We start from the raw sequence: 21181 nt of genomic DNA on the forward strand, positions 1-21181 counted from the left end.
AAAAAGTCAAAATTTGGTGGAAAGCATTTAATGTGTGTTTTCTGTGGCACTCATGAGCTGTGCAATGGTGCTATTATTTAAAAAAAGGAAAAGAAAAAAAGTGGCCGGGTGCGGTGACTCACGCCTGTAATCTCAGCACTTTGGGAGGCCGAGTCGGGTGGATGACTTGAGGTCAGGAGTTTGAGACCAGCCTGGGCAACATGGTGAAACCCTGTCTGTACCAAGAAAAAAAAAAAATTATCTGGATGTTGTATGTATGCCTATAGTCCCAGCTACTTGGGAGGCTGAGGAAGGAGGATGGCTTGAGCCCAAAAGATGGAGGCTGCAGTGAGCTGAGATTGCACCACTGCCCTCCAGCCTGGGCAACAGAGCAAGATATTGTCTCAAAAACAAAACAAAACAAAACAAAACACAAACACTAAAAAAACAGATTGAGAATCCTTGGCCCCCACCTCTTACCAGCTCAGTCACAGTTGCAAACCAGAGGCCTGGCACGGTGGCTCATGCCTGTAATCCCAGCACTTTGGGAGGCCAAGGCGGGCGGATCACCTGAGGTCAGGAGTTCGAGACCAGCCTGACCATCATGGTGAAAGCCCGGCTCTACTAAATTACAAAAATTAGCCGGGCGTGGTGGCACGTAACTGTAATCCCAGCACTTTGGGAGGCCGAGGCGGGCAGATCCCCAGAGGTCAGGAGTTCCAGACCAGCCTGACCTTCATGGTGAAACCCCATGTCTACTAAAATACAAAAATTAGCCAGGCGTGGTGGCACGTACCTGTAATCCCAGCATTTTGGGAAGCCGAGGCAGGCGGATCACCAGAGGTCAGGAGTTCGAGACCAGCCCGACCATCATGGTGAAAGCACGTCTCTACTAAAAATACAAAAATTAGCCCGGCATGGTGGCAGGTGCCTGTAATCCCAGCTACTTGGGAGGCTGAGGCAGGAGTATCGCTTGAACCTGGGAGGCGGAGGTTGCAGTGAGCTGAGATTGTACCACTGCACTCCAGCCTGGGCAACAGAGCAAGACTCAGTCTCAAAAAGAAACGAAACAAAACACTAACCTAAAAAACTGGATTGAGATTCTTCAGCCCCCACCTCTTACCAAATCAGTCAAAATTGCAAACCAGAATGTATTCAACTGCTTTGAATACCGAGGATAGATGTCATTTCATCTATGACCCTGTGTGCAGCAGGAAAGCAATATTGCCCACCTGCATTATCAAATTGGGCTCATTCAGCTAATTAAACCTATCAGCATGATATGCAAACTGGAGGCTGGGCACGGTGGCTCACACCTGTAATCCCAGCACTTTGGGAGGCCGAAGCAGGCAGATTACTTGAGGTCAGGAGTTTGAGACCAACGTGGCCAGCATGGTAAAACCTGGTCTCTACTAAAAAAAAAAAAATAAATACAAAAATTAGCTGGGTGTGGTGGCGGGCACCTGTAATGCCAGCTACTCAGGAGGCTGAAGCCAGAGAATCGTATTTACGAGGCGGAGTTTGCAGCAAGCCGAGATCAAGCCACGGCACTGCAGCCTGGGTGACAGAGTGAGACACCGTCTCAAAAAAACAAACGATATGCAAACTGGAATAACCAGGCTATATCATTCAAGGGATACTTTCCTAAGAGAATTTCTTAGTCAGCAGGAAAAATCATAATTTCTTGCCTTGTCTGAGGTATGAGTACCTGCATCTGGGGTACATGTGACTTAAGAATTTGGAAAAATTGCACTGGGCGCGGTGGCTCATGCCTATAATCCCAGCACTTTGGGAGGCCAAGGCGGGTGGATCACCTGAGGTCAGGAGTTCAAGACCAGCCAGGCCAACATGGCTAAACCTGGTCTCGACCAAAAAAACAAAAATTTGCTGGGCGTGGTGGCAGGCGCATGTAATCCCATCTACTCGGGAGGCTGAGGCAGAAGAACTGCTTGAACCCGGGAGGCAGAGGTTGCAGTCAGCTGAGATCACGCCACTGCACTCCAGCCTGGGCAACAGGGCAAGACTTTGTCTCAAAAAAAAAAAAATTGGAGCAGTTTGAAAGCTAAAGTGTGGGCTTTCCTCATCTTCTTCATCAAATGTTATTTCCATGTCTTTTTTTCTTTTTTTGAGACAGGGTCTCCCGCTGTTACCCAGGCTGGAGTGCACTGGTGCAATCTCAGCTCACTGCAGCCTCAACCTCCTGGGATCAAGCAATTCTCCCATCTCATCCTCCCATGTAGCTGGGATAACAGACATGCACCAAAACGCTGTTTGCATCTTCTCAGCATTTAGGAGAGCTTCGTATCACATACCCCGACCTCGAGAATGAATTCAAGAAATTCTTTTTTTTTTTTTGAGACAGAATCTAATTCTGTTCGCCCAGGCTGGAGTGCACTGGCCCGATCTCAGCTAACTGCAAGCTCCACCTCCCGCGTTCAAGCTATCCTCATGCCTCAGTCTCCCAAGCAACTGGGATTGCAGGCACCTGCCACCACGCCTGGCTAATTTTTGTATTTTTAGTAGAGACGAGGTTTCACCATGTTGGCCAGGCTGGTCTTGAACTCCCAACCTCAGGTGATCCGTCCGTCTCAGCCTCACAAAGTCCTGGGATGACAGGCCTGAGCCACCGCACAGCCGGTCCAAGCAACTGATTTATATAAAGTTTCCCCCGGCTCTCATTCTCTCTGACCCTGTTTTATTTCTTTATTTTTGTTTTCTTGCCGTCCTAGAGTGGGAAACGCTGATTTAAGCACCCATCATTGCAACTGTTACAGAATTGTCAGGTATTTAACGAAACAAAGAACGGATCCCGTATTTGCCAACGAGAACATATTGTACAAATATAGACAAAGTGACATAATTTACATCCCTCGTTTCAAGTAGACACACTATGAACTTTTTATATCCTCTCAGCTTTGAACTCTGTTATTACGGCTGGAAACAATGATTTGTATTCTTCTCTGAAGTCTGTTTTCTGACAGCCCCAGTCAGATATTTAGAAGACGGCTGGTTTTGACAATTTCATGGGGATCGTCCTAAAACTGTTGTTTTTTTTTTAATTTTTCTCTCCCACTGTGGGTGAGGTCCCGATGGACTCTGTATGACTATAAATTGTCTAATTTACATTGTGTTGATCATATATTTTATTTTATTATTATTATTTTTTGATCATATATTTTAGAGATGGAGTTTTGCTCTTGTCGCCCAGGCTGGAGGGCAGTAGCACGAGCTCAGCTCACTGCAACCTCCACCTCCCGGGTCCGAGCGGTTCTCCTGCCTCAGCCTCCCGAGTAGCTGGGATTACAGGCACCTGCCACCATGCCTAGCTCACTGCAACCTCTGCCTCCCGGGTTCAAGCGATTCTCCTGCTTCAGCCTCCCAAGTAGCTGGGATTACAGGCACCCTCCACCATGCCTGGCTAATTTTTGTATTTTTAGTAGAGACGGGGTTTCACCATGTTGGTCAGGCTGGTCTTGAACTCCTGACCTCAGGTGATCCACCTGCCTCGCCTCCCAAAGTGCTGGGATTACAGGCGTGCGCCACCGTGCCCAGGCTGTGATGTCATCTTTCTTTCTTTCTTTTTTTCTTTCCTTTCTTTTCTTTCTTTCTTTTCTCCTGTGCTCATGCTGTGTTACAGGAGATATCGTCTGTCTCCAGGCTGTCCCACCTTCCACACTTACATCCCACTGATCACCTGAGAGTGCCCCACCAATGGTGAATGGTTCAGACTCCGTCACAATCCAGGCCTGTGAAAGTGGGGGTCCCCGGCTCACCTCGGTGTGGGCACCTGGCAATGAGAGAGAGGGATACTGGGGGGGGGTCCCCTGACATCACAACATATGGCTGGATCGGCTGTGAAAGCTGTGAGATGTGGAAAATGTTGAGCAACATTTAATATACATGCATATACCTATATTTTAATTAAATATTTAATAATTAATATTTAATTATGAATATTAAATATTCGTGATTATTATTAGATATTAATTAAATATTTAATTAAAATATAAACATGCATATATCTATATATCCATATATTTGCATATATCCATATATTTTTATATGCATATACAGCTATGCATATATATCTATGCAATAGATATGCATCTATATGCATATTGCAATATATGCAATATAAAATAGAAATATAAATCAATAGAAATATTGATTAAATATTGATTAAATATAAATTAAACATTTAATCAATGTTTAATTTATTTAACATCACTTAATAGTTATATAATATATTATATATAATATATATAATATATTATATATTATATGACATATATTATATATTATATATTATATAATATATAATATTATATATTATATAATATATAATATTATATGTCATATAATATTATATATAATATTATTAAATAGGAATTAAATAATTTATATTTAATAATTATTATTTCATATTTAATGATAACAATAATAATGTTTGATAATATTGAAGAACACCGACGAGGGTTGATGGACATGGTTGCAGGTAAAAAGACGCATGATTCATCCACGTGGCGGCGACTCATGCCTGTGAGTACTTTGTGAGGCTGAGGCAGGAGGATGGCTTGAGGCCAGAAGTTCGAGACCAGCCTGGGCAATATGGTAAGATTCCCCCCTCCGCTAACTCTACAAAAAATAAAAAAAAACAGAAAGAGGCAAGATTCATGAAGCATGGAGGGAGGGTTCTGTGATGTTCCAATGGCCTCAGCAAGTCTGTGTTGAGCATTTGCAAGGAGAAGGGATTGTCAGTCAGTAGCTCAAACTATAGGGCAGAGGAGATGCATGCTTCCCTGAGGATGTCTTTATGTTCTTTTTTATTTTTTATTTTATCAGTATTATTATTATTATTATTTTGAGATGGAGTCTCGCTTTGTCACCCAGGCTGAAGTTCAGTGGCACAATCTCAGCTCACTGCAACCTCCACCTCCCGAGTTCAAGCGATTCTCCTGCCTCAGCCTCCCAAGTACCTGGGACTACAGGCCCCCGCCACCATGCCCAGCTAATTCTTATTTTTTTTTCTCTTTTTGAGATGGAGTCTCGCTCTGTTGCCCAGGCTGGAGTGCAGTGGTGCAATCTTGGCTCACTACAACCTCCGCCTCCTGGGTTCACACGATTCTCCTGCCTCAGCCTCCTGAATAGCTGAGACTACAGGCACCTGCCACCACACCCGGCTAATTTTTGTATTTTTAGTACAGACGGGATTTCACCATGTTAACCAGGATGATCTTGATTTCCTGACCTCTTGATCCGCTCGCCTCGGCCTCCCAAAGTGCTGAGATTACAGGCATGAGCCACTGCGCCCGGCGTAATTCTTGTATTTTTAGTAGACACAGAATTTCACCATGTTGGCCAGGCTGGTCTTGAACTCCTGACCTCAGGTGATCCGTTGGTACCCTCCTGCCAAAGTGCTGGGATCACAGGCGTGAGCCACCGCGCCCGGGCAGACATCCTTACGTTCTAAAGATCTGCTGTACAGTGCCATGCCTACAGCCAGCAATATTGTCTCCTGCACTTAAAAATTTGCTAGGACAGGAGAGCTCACGGATACTCCTTAAAATAATGAGAATAGAAGTACCATTACGTCCAGCAATTTCACGACTGGGTATCTACCAAAGGAAAAGCAGTCATTATGTGGAAAAGACACTTGCACAGGCACATTTATAGCAGCACTGTTTGCAACTGCAAAATCATGGAACCAGCCCCAAGACCCATCAAGCAACGAGTGGATAAAGAAAATGCGGTACAGGTCGGGAGCGGTGACTCACCCCTGTAATCCCAGCACTTTGGGAGGCTGAGGTGGGCGGATCACCAGGTCAGGAGTTCAAGACCAGCCTGACCAATATGGTGAAACAGCATCTCTACTAAAAATACAAAAATTAGCCAGGTGTTGTGGCAGGCACCTGGAATCCCAGCTTCTGGGGAGGTTGAGACACAAGAATCGGTTGAACCCGGGAGGTGGAGGTTGCAGTGAGCTGAGATCACACCACTGCATTCCAGCCTGGGCGACAGAGTGAGACTCCATCTAAAAAAAAAAATGTGATATATATCTTGATATATATATATATATGATATACATATATAGGATATATATATACACACATACTATATATACTCTCTATATATATAGTGCTGAATATATTTATACACACTCTGTATATATATAATGGAAAACTACTCAGCCAGGAAAAGGAATGAATGAATGGCCTTCATGGCAACCTGGATGGAATTGGGAACCAATATTGTAAGTGAAGTAACTCAGGAATGGAAAACCAGACATCCTTTGTTCTCCCTCATAAGTTGGAGCTTATGAAACTGTGGTGTATATATATATATATATATATATATATATATATATGTAAACATATATATGTTGTGTGTGTCTATATATTTACACTATACATATGTCTATATATATAGTGCTGAATATATATACACATAATAAATACATATGTCTATATATATAGTGCTATATATATATATATATATACACACACACTATATATATAATGAAATACTACTCAGCCAGGAAAAGGAATGAATGAATGGCATTCACGGCAACTTGGATGGAATTGGGGACCATTATTCCAAGTGAAGTAAGTCAGGAATGGAAAACCAAACATCCTTTGTTCTCCCTCATAAGTGAGAGCTTATGAAACTGTGGTGTATATATATATATAGATATGTTGTGTGTGTATATATATTTACAGTGTGTGTATATATATTTACTCACAATATGTGTGTGTATACATATACACACTATATATATGTCTATATATACAGTGCTGAATATATGTATACACACACTATATATATATTGGAATACTACTCAGCCATGAAAAGGAATGAATGAATGATATTCACAGCAACCTGGATGGAATTGGGGACCATGATTCTAAGTGAAGTCACTCAGGAATGGAAAACCAAATATCCTTTGTTCTCTCTCATAAGTGGGAGCTTATGAAGCTGTGGTATATATACATATATATATATAGTGTGTGTGTTTTTATATATTTACACACAATATGTGTGTTTAAATATATATACACACACTGTACATATGTCTATATATATAGTGCTGAATATATATACACACAATATATACATATGTCTATGTATATAGTGCTGTATATATACACAGCACTGTATATATAAAATGTAATACTACTCAGCCATGAAAAGGAATGAATGAAAAGAAGTGAATCAATGGCATTCACAGCAATCTGGATGGAGTTGGGGACCCTTATTCTAAGTGAAGTAACTCAGGAATGGAAAACCAACATCCTATGTTCTCACTCATAAGTGAGAGCTAAGCTAGCAGGATGCAAAGGCATAAGAATGATACATGGATTTTGGGGAATCTGGGGGACAGGCTCGGGGGTGGCCAGAAATAAAAGACCATGCTTTGGGTACGGTGTACACGACTCGGGTGTGCGCCAACACCTCTGAAATCACCACTCAAGAAGTTATCCGGCTGAGTGTGGTGGCTCACGCCTGTAATCCCAACACTTTGGGAGGCCAAGGTGGGCAAACCACGAGGTCAGGAGTTTGAGACCAGCTTGGCTAACACAGTGAAATCCTGTCTCTACTAAAAATACAAAAATTAGCTGGGTGTAGTGGTGCATGCCTGTAATCCCAGCTACTCAGGAGGCTGAGGCAGGAGAATCGCTTGAACCTGGGAGGTGGATGTTGCAGTGAGCTGAGATTGTGCCATTGCACTCCAGCCTGGGCAACAGAGCAAGACTCCATCTCAAAAAAAAAAAAAAAAAAAAAGCTTCGAAAGGCAGCTCTCCTGAAAACTTCTCCAAAAAGCCAAGATGACAGATTTGGATCATTTTAAAGTTATGAAGGCAAAGAAAATGAGGAACAGAATCATCAAGAATAAAGTTAAGAAGCTTCAAAAGGCAGCTATCCTGAAAGCTTCTTCCAAAAAAGCACCTGCTGCTGCTGCAGCTGCTGCTGCTGCTGCTAAAGTTCCAGCAAAAAAGATGACCGCTGTGGGTAAGAAGGCCCAGAAGATTCAGCCCAGAAGATTCTTTCCCAGAAAACCACAGGCCAGAAGGCAGCGCCTGCTCCAAAAGTTCAGAGGACTCAAAAACTCCAGCTCCTAAAATAGAAGAAAGACCTGCCAATAGAGTGAGAAGATGGTTACATCCACAGAGGCACCTGCTCCAAAAGCTCAGAAGGGTCAAAAAGCTTCAGCTCCGGCCAGGCGCACTGGCTCATGCCTGTAATCCCAGCACTTTGGGAGGCTGAGGTGGGTGGATCACGAGGTCAGGAGTTCAAGACCAGCCTGGCTAACACGGTGAAATCCCGTCTCTACTAAAAATACAAAAATCAGCCAGGCGTGGTGGCAGGTGCCAGTAATCCCAGTTACTCGGGAGGTTGAGGCAGGAGAATCGCTTGAACCTGGGAGGCGGAGGTTGCGGTGAGCCGAGATCGTGCCATTACACTCCAGCCTGGGGGACAGATCAAGACTCCCTCTCAACAAAACAAAACAACAACAAAAAAGGCTCCAGTCCTAAAATAGAAGAAACACCTGCCACAGAGGCTCCTGCTCCAAAGGCATCTGGTAACAAAGCATAAGAGGCAATTATAGAAAGTAATAAAGGTTCTTTTCGACATGCTGGCAAATCTAAAAAATAGTAATAATGAAAAATATATAAAATATTAGGAAAACATATTACAGTTTTATGACCTGCTTTTTCTTCTCTTAGAACTATATTAAAAATATGTTTGTGTGTTAAAAAAGAAAAACAGAAAAGAAAACCAGAGAATGTGCTTCTAAAATAAGAAACATTTCGTTATGACTCTGACAGGTGTGAATGAAGCTACTTGGGGCTCAACCCCTACCCAAGGGCTGAGTTGTGAGGTGGGACAGGCACCTGTTTTGTCATTATAAAAAGCAGCACTGGCCAGGCGCGGTGGCTCATGCCTGTAATCCTGGCACTATGGGAATCCAAGGTGGGTGGATCACTTGAGGTCAGGAGTTCGAGACCAGCCTGGCCAACATAGTGAAACCCCGCCTCTACTACAAATACAAAAATTAGCCGGGTGTGGTGGCAGGTGCCCCTAATCCCAGCTACTCGGGAGGCTGAGGCAGGAGAATCACTTGAATCTGGGAGGTGGAGGTTGCAGTGAGTCGAAATCACGCCACTGTTTTCCAGCCTGGGGGACAGAGCAAGACTCCATCTCAAAAAACAAAAAAAAAGGAGGATCACGGTATTTTTCCCTCTCTCTGTCTTTCTTTCTTTTTTTCTCTTTCTTTCCTTCCTTCCTTCCTTTCTTCTTTCTTTCTTTCTTTCTTTCTTTCTTTCTTTCTTTCTTTCTTTCTTTCTTTCTTTCTCTCTTTTCTTTCTTTCTTTTTTTGGACAGAGTCTCGCTCTGTCGTCCAGGCTGGAGTGCTGTGGTGCAATCTCGGCTCACTGCAACCTCTGCCTCCCGGGTTCACGCCATTCTCCTGCCTCAGACTCCCGAGTAGCTGGGACTACAGGCACCCGCCACCATGCCCGGCTAATTTTTTTGTATTTTTAGTAGAGACGGGGTTTCACCGTGTTACCCAGGATGGTCTCGATCTCCTGACCTCCTGATCCGCCCGCCTCAGCCTCCCAAAGTGCTGGGATGACAGGTGTGAGCCTCCACGCCCGGCCTATTTTTCACTCTTTAAGCTCACGTAGGTCTCAGTAAGTTACCCTGTCTGTATGTACACGCATCCATCTACTTATAAAATGTTGCCGTTGTGTTCATCACACCGTTGTTGCATTTCTCTTAATTTTTGTTTTTAGACAACAGGGTCCCTGTTACCCAGGCTGGAGTGCAGAGGCTCAGTCACAGTTCACTGTGACTCAAGCCCTCCTCCCACCTCAACCTCCCAAGTAGCTCCGATTACAGGATCATGCCGTCATGCCCACTTAATGTGTCACAGTTTTTGTAGAGATGGGGTCTTGCTATGTTGGCCAGGCTGGTCTCAAACTCCTGGGCTCAAGCGATCCTCGTGCCTTGCCTTGGCCTCCCAAAGTGCTGGGATAACAGGTGTGAGCCACTGCAGCCAGCCACTTCTACCTGTCTTTACCTGCACCTGTTTCTTTAAGATGTGGCTACTGTGTTCATTGCAGACGCGTGGCATTCTTCTGGATTTTTCAAAATCATTGCCATAAATTATTACTTGTCTCAGTGACTCAGGTTTTGATTCTGGTGCCCGGCCAGTCACGGGCTCACGCCTGTAATCTCAACAATTTGGGAGGCCAAGGGTGGTGGATCACCAGAGGTCAGGAGTTCGAGACCATCCTGGCCAACAAGGTGAAACCCCATCGGTATTAAAAATACAAAAATTAGCTGGGGTTGGTGGCAGGTGCCTGTAGTCCCAGCTACACAGGAGGCTGAGGCAGGAAAATTGCTTGAACCCAGGAGGCGAAGGTAGCAGTGAGATGAGATCGCGCCACTGCACTCCAGCCTGGGGAACAAGAGCGAGACTCCGTCTAAGATAATAATGATAATAATTATAATAATAATAATGATAATAATAATGAAATAAATCTATTGCCCTAGATAAATGCCTCACTCTAGTCCCAGCCCTGAAAGTGACTAAGATACTTGGAAGTTTGGTATCTACCCCAAATACTACTCAGCCATAAGGAGGAATGAAATGACGGCGTTTGCAGCAACCTGGATGGAGCTGGAGGCCATGATTCTAAGTGCAGTAACTCAGGAATGGAAAATCAATCATCACTATGTTCTCACTTATAAGTAGGAACTACGCTATGAGGACGCAAAGGCATTAAAATGATATAATGGACTCTGAGAACTCAATAGGAGAGTTAAGCAATGAAAGGAATGAAATAATGGGATTTGCTGAACCTGTAAGTCCACCAGCCAGAAGGGTCAACCTGGAAAGTCCACCTGTACTTAAGAGTGGACGTCCGGCCAGGCAAGGTGGCTCACGCCTGTCATCCCAGCACTTTGGGAGGCTGAGGCGGGCAGATCGCCTGAGGTCAGGACTTCGAGACCAGCCTGATCAACATGGTGAAACCGTGTGTCTACTAAAAATGCAAAAATTAGCTGGGCGTGGTGGCGGGCACCTGTGGTCCCAGCTTCTCCGGAGGCTGAGGCAGGAGAATGGCGTCAACCCGGGAGGAAGAGCTTGCAGTGAGCCAAGATCGCGCCACTGCATTCCAGCCTGGTTGACAGAGCGAGACTCCTTCTCAAAATAAATAAATAAATAAGGAGAACTTTTCCTTCTGAGGTATGAAGACCTGCATGACTACAACGTGCAAAGAATCACCACTTGTACCTGCTTCTGTTGCATTGCAAACGTCACACCCAGTGTCTTGAACCACAAAAGGAAAGGACAGTAGATTCTTTTTATTTTATTTTGTTTTATTTTATTTTATTTTATTTTACTTTATTTTATTTTATTTTACTTTATTTTATTTTATTTTACTCTATTTTATTTTTTGAGGCAGAGTCTCGCCCTGTCTACCAGGCTGGAGTGCAGTGGCATGATCTCATCTCACTGCAACTTCCTCCTCTCGGGTTCCAGTGATTTTCCTGCCTCAGCCTCCCGAGTAGCTGTGATTACAGGCACCTGCCACCACGCACGGCTAATTTTTTCTATTTTTAACAAATTGGGGTTTCACCCAACATGGGGTTTCACCATGTTGGCCAGGCTGCTCTCGAACTCCTGACCTCGGGTGATCCGCCCACCTCACCCTCCCAAAGTGCTGGGATGACAGGTGTGAGCCCCCGCACCCAGCCGAGATGAAGGATTTTGCAGAGCCAGCCCTTCTCTCTCCTCCTGCCACACTGCCTGGAGAGTAGTGGGTAGCTGTACTCCAGCACATGAGGAGAAAAGAAATATTCCATGAGGAAAATTAATTCCACACAAACATCTTGGGATGGAATTAAAATACGAAATACACTTGTCTGTCCTGTGTATGAAACGTGAGAATCAATTCTCTGTCCCAGGAATGTATAGAGATGGAGAGGTGGGGGTGAGATTCCGCCGTGAGACCATTTGATGCTTCATAAAGAATTTCATTGAAGCCCTGAAACTTTTGATAGGTAATTACAGTCAGGAAGCCCAGCACATATGAATTCTATATTTATAATCCACAGTGAGGTCACCCCGCAAACTGCCTTCAGAAATAGGTTGGGGGGACCGTCTTATTAAAACTGCATTTCCGCTCTCGCTGGTATGGCCTGGCTGAGGAGGAAACGGGAACAGATGTGTCTGGGGACGCCTTGAGAATCTGGCTGTTCCCCATCTGCCATCACCATAGACACAACGGGATTTCAGCATCGTCTTCTGAGGGAAGAGGGGAGGCCGGACAGCCAGCGTGGACGAGGAATTGGAATGAAATCTCCTTCATCTCCTCTTGGTCTCTCGGTCCTCTTCTAACTCATTACTGAAGTCATCCACTGCTGCACACTTAATTGTTTATTAAAATGGGATAACTGGCCGGGTGTGGTGGCTCACACCTGTCATCCCAGCACTTTGGGAGGCTGAGGCGGGCGGATCCCCTGAGGTCAGGAGTTTGAGACCAGCCTGGCCAACATAGTGAAACCTACCTCTACTAAAAATATAAAAATTAGCCGGGCGCAGTAGCACGCACCTGTAGTCCCAGCTGCTCCGGAGGCTGAGGCAGGAGAATCGCTTAAACCTGGGAGGCGGAGGTTGCAGTGAGCAGAGATGGCACCACTGCACTCGAGCCTGGGTGACAGGGTAAGACTCTGTCTCAAAATAATAATGATAATAATTAATAAAAAAATAAGATAACTATGCATTGCCATGTTCACTGAGGTAAGGAGATCAAGACATTCCTATTCGTATCTTGTAACTACAGCATTCTCTGCACTGTGGATATGGTTCTGGGTGGCCAAGCCTGCTCCTCTCCTTCTCCAGGGTGTGAGCTTGAGCCTCTTTCTTCCATTCGCTATTCCTCATGTGTTCTCCTGGCTCCTCTGTCTCTCCCTTCTCTCTCGCTGCAACTTTTTTTGAGAGGGAGTCTCGCTCTGGAGACGAGGCAGGAGGGCAGTGGCATGATCTTGCCTCACTGCAACCTCCGCCTCCCAGGTTCAAGCGATTCTCCTGCCTCAGCCTCCTGAGTAGCTGGGATTACAGGTGTGTGACACCACGCACGGCTAATTTTGTATTTTTAGTAGAGATGGGGTTTCGCCATTTTGGCCAGGCTGGTCTCGAACTCCTGACCTCGAATGATCCACCTGCCTTGGCCTCCCAAATTGCTGGGATTACAGGCATGAGCCACCGCGCCTGGTCTGCTGTTTTATTTTAAAGACAGAGTCTCGCTCTGTCACCCAGGCTGGAGTGCAGTGACATGACCACAGCTCACTGCAGCCTCCACCTCCTGGGCTCAAACAATCCTCCTGCCTCAGCCTCCCAATTAGCCGGGACCATTGGTGTGGGCCACCACACCCAAGTAGCTGGGACTCCACACTCCTGTAGTCCCAGCTACTTTGGAGGCTGAGGCAGGAGGATGGATTTTTTTGTATTATTTGTAGAGATTATTATTTTGTATTATTTGTTGCCCAGGCTGGCCTCAAACTCCTAGGCTCAAGCTATCTCCCCGCCTCAGTCTCCCAAAGTGCTGGGATTACCAGCGCAAACCACCACGCTCAGCCCGTCATTTTTAATTCTATTTTTCCTATATGTGATTTTATTCCATTTTTCACATATTCTGTTTTTACATATATCTATTTTTCACCCATACATGTAGAAAATCTCTAAAGTACACAATAAAAAAGACAAAAGTCTTCCCCACAAATGTTCTCTTCTTCTCTCCTTCCACACAGACATGCTTCTCATTTTGGGCCTGTTTGCACTGTGTAATTTTCTTTTTGCTGTGATTTCTCCTTGCTCGTTTTGACTTTGTAACACTTAGTAAAAAATGCAATGCCTGGATCCAATGGGATGGGCATTTTCTTTTCTTTTCTTTTCTTTCTGTTTTTTCACTCTTGTCGCCCAGGCTGGAGTGCAGTGGTGCAATCTTGGCCCGCTGCAACCTCCGCCTCCTGGCTTCAAGTGATTCTTCTCCTTCAGCCTCCCCAGTAGTTGAGATTACAGATGTGCACCACCACGCCCAGCTAATTTTTGTATTTTTAGTAGAGACAAGGTTTCACTGTGTTGGCTAGGCTGCTCTCAATCTCCTGACCTCAGGTGATCTGCCCACCTCGGCCTCCCAAATTGCTGGGATTACAGGTGTGAGCTACTGCGCCTGGCCTATTTTATTTTTTATTTGTTTATTTTATTATATTATTTTTTCTTGAGACAGTCTCCTTCTTCACACCCAGGCTGGAGTGCAGTGGCTTGATCTCTGCTCACCGCAACCTCCACCTCCCGGTTGGAGAATCAAAGAGATTCTCCTGCCTCAGCCGTCTGACTAGCTGGGATTACAAGCGTCTGACACCACACCCAGCTAATTTTTGTATTGTTAGTAGAGACGAGGTTTCACCATGTTGGCCAGGCTTGTCTCAAACTTCTGACCTCAGGTGATGCACCTGCCTCGGCCTCCCAAAGTGCTGGGATTACAGGCGTGAGCTTCTGTGCCCAGCCTATTTTATTTTTATTTATTTATTTATTTTTATTATATATATATTTTTGAGACAGTCTCCCTCTTCTCACCCAGGCTGGAGTGCAATGGCCCGATCTTGGCTCAGTGCAACCTCCAACTCCCGGGTTCTAAGAGATTCTCCTGCCTCAGCCTTCTGAGTAGCTGGGACTACAGGCGCCTGACATCACACCCAGCTAATTTTTGTATTGTTAGTAGAGACGCGGTTTCACCATGTTGGCCAGGCTGGTCTCGAACTCCTGACCTCAGGAGATCCGCCCACCTCGGCCTCCCAAAGTGCTGGGATGACAGGTGTGAGCCACCACGCCCAGGCAAGAGAATGGGCATTTTCAAAGCTTCTGAGTTTTCAACAAAATCCTCTGCCAGCAAAAAATGTTCTTGTTGTGTGCGGCCTCTGGAGGACCTTCAGGGCACAAAAGCATTATGCAATGTAGAAAATTCAAGTGAGGTCTCCTTGTTTTAAAGAAAGTATTTCTGTAATCTTTATTGAAATCGAACGTGTTCTTTTGATTCCGGCCATTTGTCTTGTACCGTTTGACTTTTTCATTGGGGGAAACTTCATGTTTGATTTGAAACAGCCCCATGTGTACTAATGATGCTTTGGTTTAGAATGTAATTTCCATGTGGTCTCTGAACTTCCCTTTAATTTTGTATATATTTTGTGACACACAGAAATCTTGTTTTTTTTTAATGGAATAAATTTGAAAAACCACCTCTGTCACGTCATAAACTCTCAGTGTGTTACTTATTATTATTATTTTATTTTTTTTCTGAGACGGAGTCTCGCTCTGTGGCCCAGGCTGGAGTGCAGTGGTGCAATCTCAGTTCATTGCAACCTCCATCTCCCGGGTACAAGGAAATCTCCTGCCTCAGCCTCCTGAGTAGCTGGGATGACAGGTGCACGCCAGCACGCCCAGCTAATTTTTTGTATTTTTAGTAGACACGGGGTTTCACCACATTAGCCAGGATGGTCTCGATCTCTTGACCTCGTGATCCTCCCGCCTCAGCCTCCCAAAGTGCTGGGATTACAGGCGGGAGCTACCATGCCCGGCCCTTTGTGTTACTTCTCGTTACTGATCTGTCTGTCTGTTTACGGGATGCTGCCTTACAGTTTTCATTGATTATTATCTTTATAAAGGAGTTTCTTGTCTGTTCTTGCTGAGACCTGATTTTCGCTGGTTTTTAGCAAATAAAGAAATAAATCAAGAGAACTTTGGAAATTAAATAAATAAATAAAGAGAACTTTAGGAAATAAATAAATAAAGATAACTTTTCCTTCTGAGGTATGAAGACCTCCATGACCAGGATGTGGAAAGAATCACCGGTTATACCTGGTTCTGTTGCATTGCAAGCGTCACACCCGGTGTCTTGAACCACAAAAGGAAGGGACAGGGGATTCTTATTTTATTTTATTTATTTATTTATTTATTTATTTATTTATTTTTTTGAGACAGAGTCTAGGTCTGTCGCCCAGGCTGGAGTGCAGTGGCGTGATCTCAGCTCACTGCAACCTCCGCCTCCCGGGTTCCAGTGATTCCCCTGCCTCAGCCTCCCGAGTAGCTGTGATTACAAGCACCTGCCACCACGCCCAACCAATATTTTGTATTGTTGGTAGAGATGGGGTTTCACCATGTTAGCCAGGCTAATGTTTCTACAGAAACATTTGGAAATCAGTGTACTGATTTGCAGACCTGAAAAAGAAACTTTCTGCAGGGATTAAGGCTGTATTTTAATTTGGGAAATACTGATATATTTACAAAATGAAATCTATACATCCCACGGGACCACAGGCTTCTCTACTATTTTTTCTTTTTTTTTTTTTTTGAGATGGGGTCTCGCTGTGTTGCGCAGGCTGGACTGCAGTGGCATGATCTCAGCTCACTGCCCACCTCCTGGGTTCACACCATTCTCCTGCCTCAGCCTCCCAAGTAGCTGGGACTACAGGTGCCTGCCATCACACCCGGCTAATTTTTTGTATTTTTAGTAGAGATGGAGTTTCACTGTGTTAGCCAGGATGGTCTCAATCTCTGGACCTTGTGTTCCACACACTTCTTAAAGCATTCTTTTTGTTCCATTTTGTTTTGACAGAGTCTCGCTCTGTGGCCCAGACTGGAGTGCAATGAATGGCGTCATCTCAGCTCACTGCAACCTCTGCCTCCAGGATTCAAGCGATTCTCCTCTCTCAGTCTCCCGAGTAGCTGTGACTACATATGTCCACCACCGCTCTCAGCTAATATTTGTATTTTTAGTAGAGATGGGGTTTCACCACGTTGGCCAGGCTGGTCTCAAACTCTTGACTTCAGGTGATCCGCCCTCCTCAGCCTCCCAAAGTGCTGGGATTACAGGTGTGAGCCACCATGCCTGGCTAATTTTTGTATTCTTAGTAGAGATGGGATTTTGCCATGTTGGCCAGGCTGGTCTCGAACTCCTGACCTCAGGTGATCCGTCTGCCTTGGCCTCCCAAAGTGCTGGGATTATAGGCGCCCGCCACCATGCCTGGCTAATTTGTGTATTTTTAGTAGAGACAGGGTTTCGCCATGTTGGCCAGGCTGGTCTCGAACTCCTGACCTCAGGTGATCCGCCTGCTTCAGCCTCCCAAATTGATGGGATTACAGGCATGAGCCACCGCACCTGGCCAGAGCCTTCTTTCATTTGCTTCCTGAGTACCCTTCCTGAGCTTCCTGAGCAGGCAGAGAGAACCACTTGTACAGTTACACCACAGGTGACAGCTCTGTCACCGAGACTGGAGTATAATGACAAGGTCTCGGCTTACTGCAACCTCCGCCTATCTGATCCAGGCGATTCTGCTGCCTCAGCCTCCCGAGTAGCTGGGATGACAGGCACCCACCACAACCAGCTAATTTTTGAATTTTTAGTACAGACGGGGTTTCACCATATCCGAGACAGGTCTCAGTTCATTTAGAAAGTTTATTTTGCCAAAGTTGAGGACGTGCACCCATAACACAGCCTCAGGAGGTCCTAGTGACATGGGGCCAAAGTGGACGGGGCACAGCTTGGCTTCATAAACTTTAGGGAGACATAAGGTCTCCATCAATATATATAGAAGAGGTATATTAGTTCTGTCAAGAGAGGTAGAGACAACTGAAAGCAGGGAGGGGGCCTCCAGGTCAGAGGTGACTTTGAATAGAACGGGAGGCAGCTTTACCCTCCTCGGTTTCCAGCTTCCATTTTCCCTTTAGTTTTGTGATTTTGGGGACCTCAAGATGTTTCTCTTCTGCATTTCCCGCCTTCTCTACTCAAAGGATTCTTTCACGTGCCTGCAAGATCGGCAGTTGCCTCTCTAGTCACTCAGGGTGTTTATTATTGACTTTACTCCTGGGCATTTGATATTTCCTTGCGATGATCACAGCCATTTTTATACTGATATGTACTTATATTTATATGCATATGTATTATATTTTATAAAATAATTGAAATACAAAGTAAAATATAAATAACATTAAAATTAAATTGTATTTATTATGTATTTACATTATATTATATGTATATATGTATTTATGTATATATGTATTTATATTACATGTATTTATATTTTATAAGATAATTAAAACATAACTAAAATAAAATACAAATAAAATTAAAAGTAAATTATATGCTTATATGTATTTACATTATTATATATGTATATATATTTATGTCTATATTTATTTATTATATATTATAAGATAATTTTAAAAAATTAAAATAAAATATAAATAAAATTAAAATTATATGTATTCACATTATATTATGTGTATACATGTATTTATATTTCTGTATTTATATTATATGTGTTTATTGTTTTATAAAATAATTAAAATATAATTAAAATAAAATATAAATAAAATTAAAATTACATTCATTATATGTATTTACATTATACTATATGTATATTGTATTTATACTTCTATGTACATATTATAGGTATTTATTATATTATATTTGATGAGATAATTAAAATATAATTAAAATAAAATATAAATAAAATTAAAATTATATTTATTACATGTATTTACATTATATTATATGTATATATGTATTTATATTTATATGTATATATTATAGGTATTTATGATATTATATTTGATGAGATAATTAAAATATAATTAAAATAAAATAGAAATACAATTAAAATTGTATTTGTTATATGTATTTACATTATATTATATGTATACATGTATTTGTATTTCTATGTATTTATATGTATTTACTATATTTTATAATTAAAATATAAAGTTAAAATTATATTTATTATATGTACATTATATGTATATACGTATCCATATTTCTATGTATTTATTACGTTATGTTTTATAAGTTTAACATACATTTAAAATAAAATATAAATAAAATTAAAGTATAATTAAATTATATTTATATTATATGTATTGTTATATGTATTTGTGTTATATTATTTGTATTTATATGTATTCATATTTATATGTTTTAAATTTCACATTTCCATTTTTTGCTATTTTTTAAAATTTTCATTATTTCTCTTCCTTTTTTCTTTTTTTTGGGGCACAGTCTTGCTCTGTCACCCGAGCTGGAGTACAGTGACAATGTCTCCGCTCACTGCAACCTCCACCTTTCTGATCCAAGCGATTCTCCTGCCTCAGCCTCCCAAGTAGCTGGGATGACAGGCGCCCACAACGACCAGCTAATTTTTGTATTTTTAGTAGAGACAGGGTTTCACCATGTTGGCCAGGCTGGTCTCGAACTCCTGACCTAAGGTGATCCACCTGCCTCAGCCTGCCAAAGTGCTGGGATTACAGGCTCAAACCACCGCGCCTGGCCCCTCTACTTTCTTCATAAACTTGCTCTCACTTTACTCTATGACCTCACCCTGAATGTTTCTTGTGCAAGAACCAAGAACCTCTCTTGAGGTCTGGATCAAGACCCCTTTCTGGTAACAACACTGCGTTTGAAAACCCCTATCTCTGAGCTTTGAGTAGGTACTCCACCTCCTGCATGGCATGGCCAGCCTTGTGTCTCTTAAATTACTTGTCTACAGCAATGCTGTGAGTCTTTATTCAGCAGGCAGGAAGAACCACTTGGACAGTTACGGCACAGCTTAGAAGACATTCTTAGAGTCTCTGCTTGGAAAGTAGACTGGCCTCGTGAAAACTCGGTGGCACATACACACCATAGAATACCATGCAGCCATAAAAAATGATGAGTTCATGTCCTTTGTAAGGACATGGATGAAATTGGAAATCATCATTCTCAGTAAACTATCGCAAGAACAAAAAACCAAACACCGCATGTTCTCACTCATTGGTGGGAATTGAACAATGAGAACACATGGACACAGGAAGAGGAATATCACACCGGGGACGGTTGAGGGGTGGGAGGAGGGGGGAGGGATAGCTTCAGGAGATATACCTAATGCTAAATGATGAGTTAATGGGTGCAGCACACCAGCATGGCAAATGTATACATATGTAACTAACCTGCACATTGTGCACATGTACCCTAGAACTTAAAGCGTAATAATAATAAAATAAAATAATAAAATAAAATAAAATAAAAAAGAAAACTCGCTCTGAAAAGGTAAGCCTGGCTCTAAGCTCTGAGCTCAGCAGGCTGGTGGTAAACATTGCAGCTGTAAATCCAGGGAGAGCTGTGTTACTGGCAGGAGGAGGGATTTTACAGCCCAGGGGATGGAGGGAGATTTGAATTTAAAAGACTTTTGCACAAAGGCAGGACCCCATGCCCAGCTGCCATCTGCGGGTTCTCCGGCTTCTCTGAGCTTCTCACAATGACTCTGGGCCCCTGGGGACAGCCACAGTGACTTCTGAATGTCCTAGCAAAACCTGTAAGGGTCAGCTGGATGCCAGGAATTGTTTCTTGGGTCCTGTTTTTCCTCCAATAGGGGCCAAGTGGCTTTAGCTCTGAGTGTATTTGTGATTGTGGTTAGTTACAGCGTTCTATTTGGGGGAACTGTAATAGTGAAAAATCAGAGAAGGTGTCAGGGAACAGACATTTTGTAGAGTTATCAAATCTAGAGCTGAGAGAAGTTAATGCTTGTCTATTTCAGGGTCTCTCAGCCCAGGCTCTGCTGACATTTGGGGATGGAGGATTCTCTGTGGTGGGGCTGTCCTGGGCACTGTATGGTGTTGAGCAGAGACCCTGGGCTTCACCCACCAGGTGCCAGGACCACCCCCTCCCCAGTTGTGACAACCAAAATTGTCACCAGATATTTGCAATATATCTCCTGGTGGTAAAATATCTCTGGTTGCCGTAGATAGGTAAGTACACAAGTACATACACAAGGGAAGGGGCAAGAGATGGGTGGATAGATGATTGATAGATACACAATAAATAGAAAGATCGATGAGACAGATAAATAGATGGCAGATGATGGATAGATAAATATATACATACATACATAGATGGATGGAAGGATAGATACATAAATACTAGGATAGATGGATGGATGGATGGATGGATGGATAGACAGACACATACATACATACATAGATGGGTAGATACATACATACGCATATACATACATGGATAGATGGATGGATGGATGGATGGATAGACAGACACATACATACATAAATAGATGGATAGATACATACATACATAGATGGATGGAAGGATAG

This window comes from Pongo abelii, chromosome 14 (assembly GCF_028885655.2).
Source record: "Pongo abelii isolate AG06213 chromosome 14, NHGRI_mPonAbe1-v2.0_pri, whole genome shotgun sequence".
In the NCBI taxonomy this organism is placed as follows: Eukaryota; Metazoa; Chordata; class Mammalia; order Primates; family Hominidae; genus Pongo; species Pongo abelii.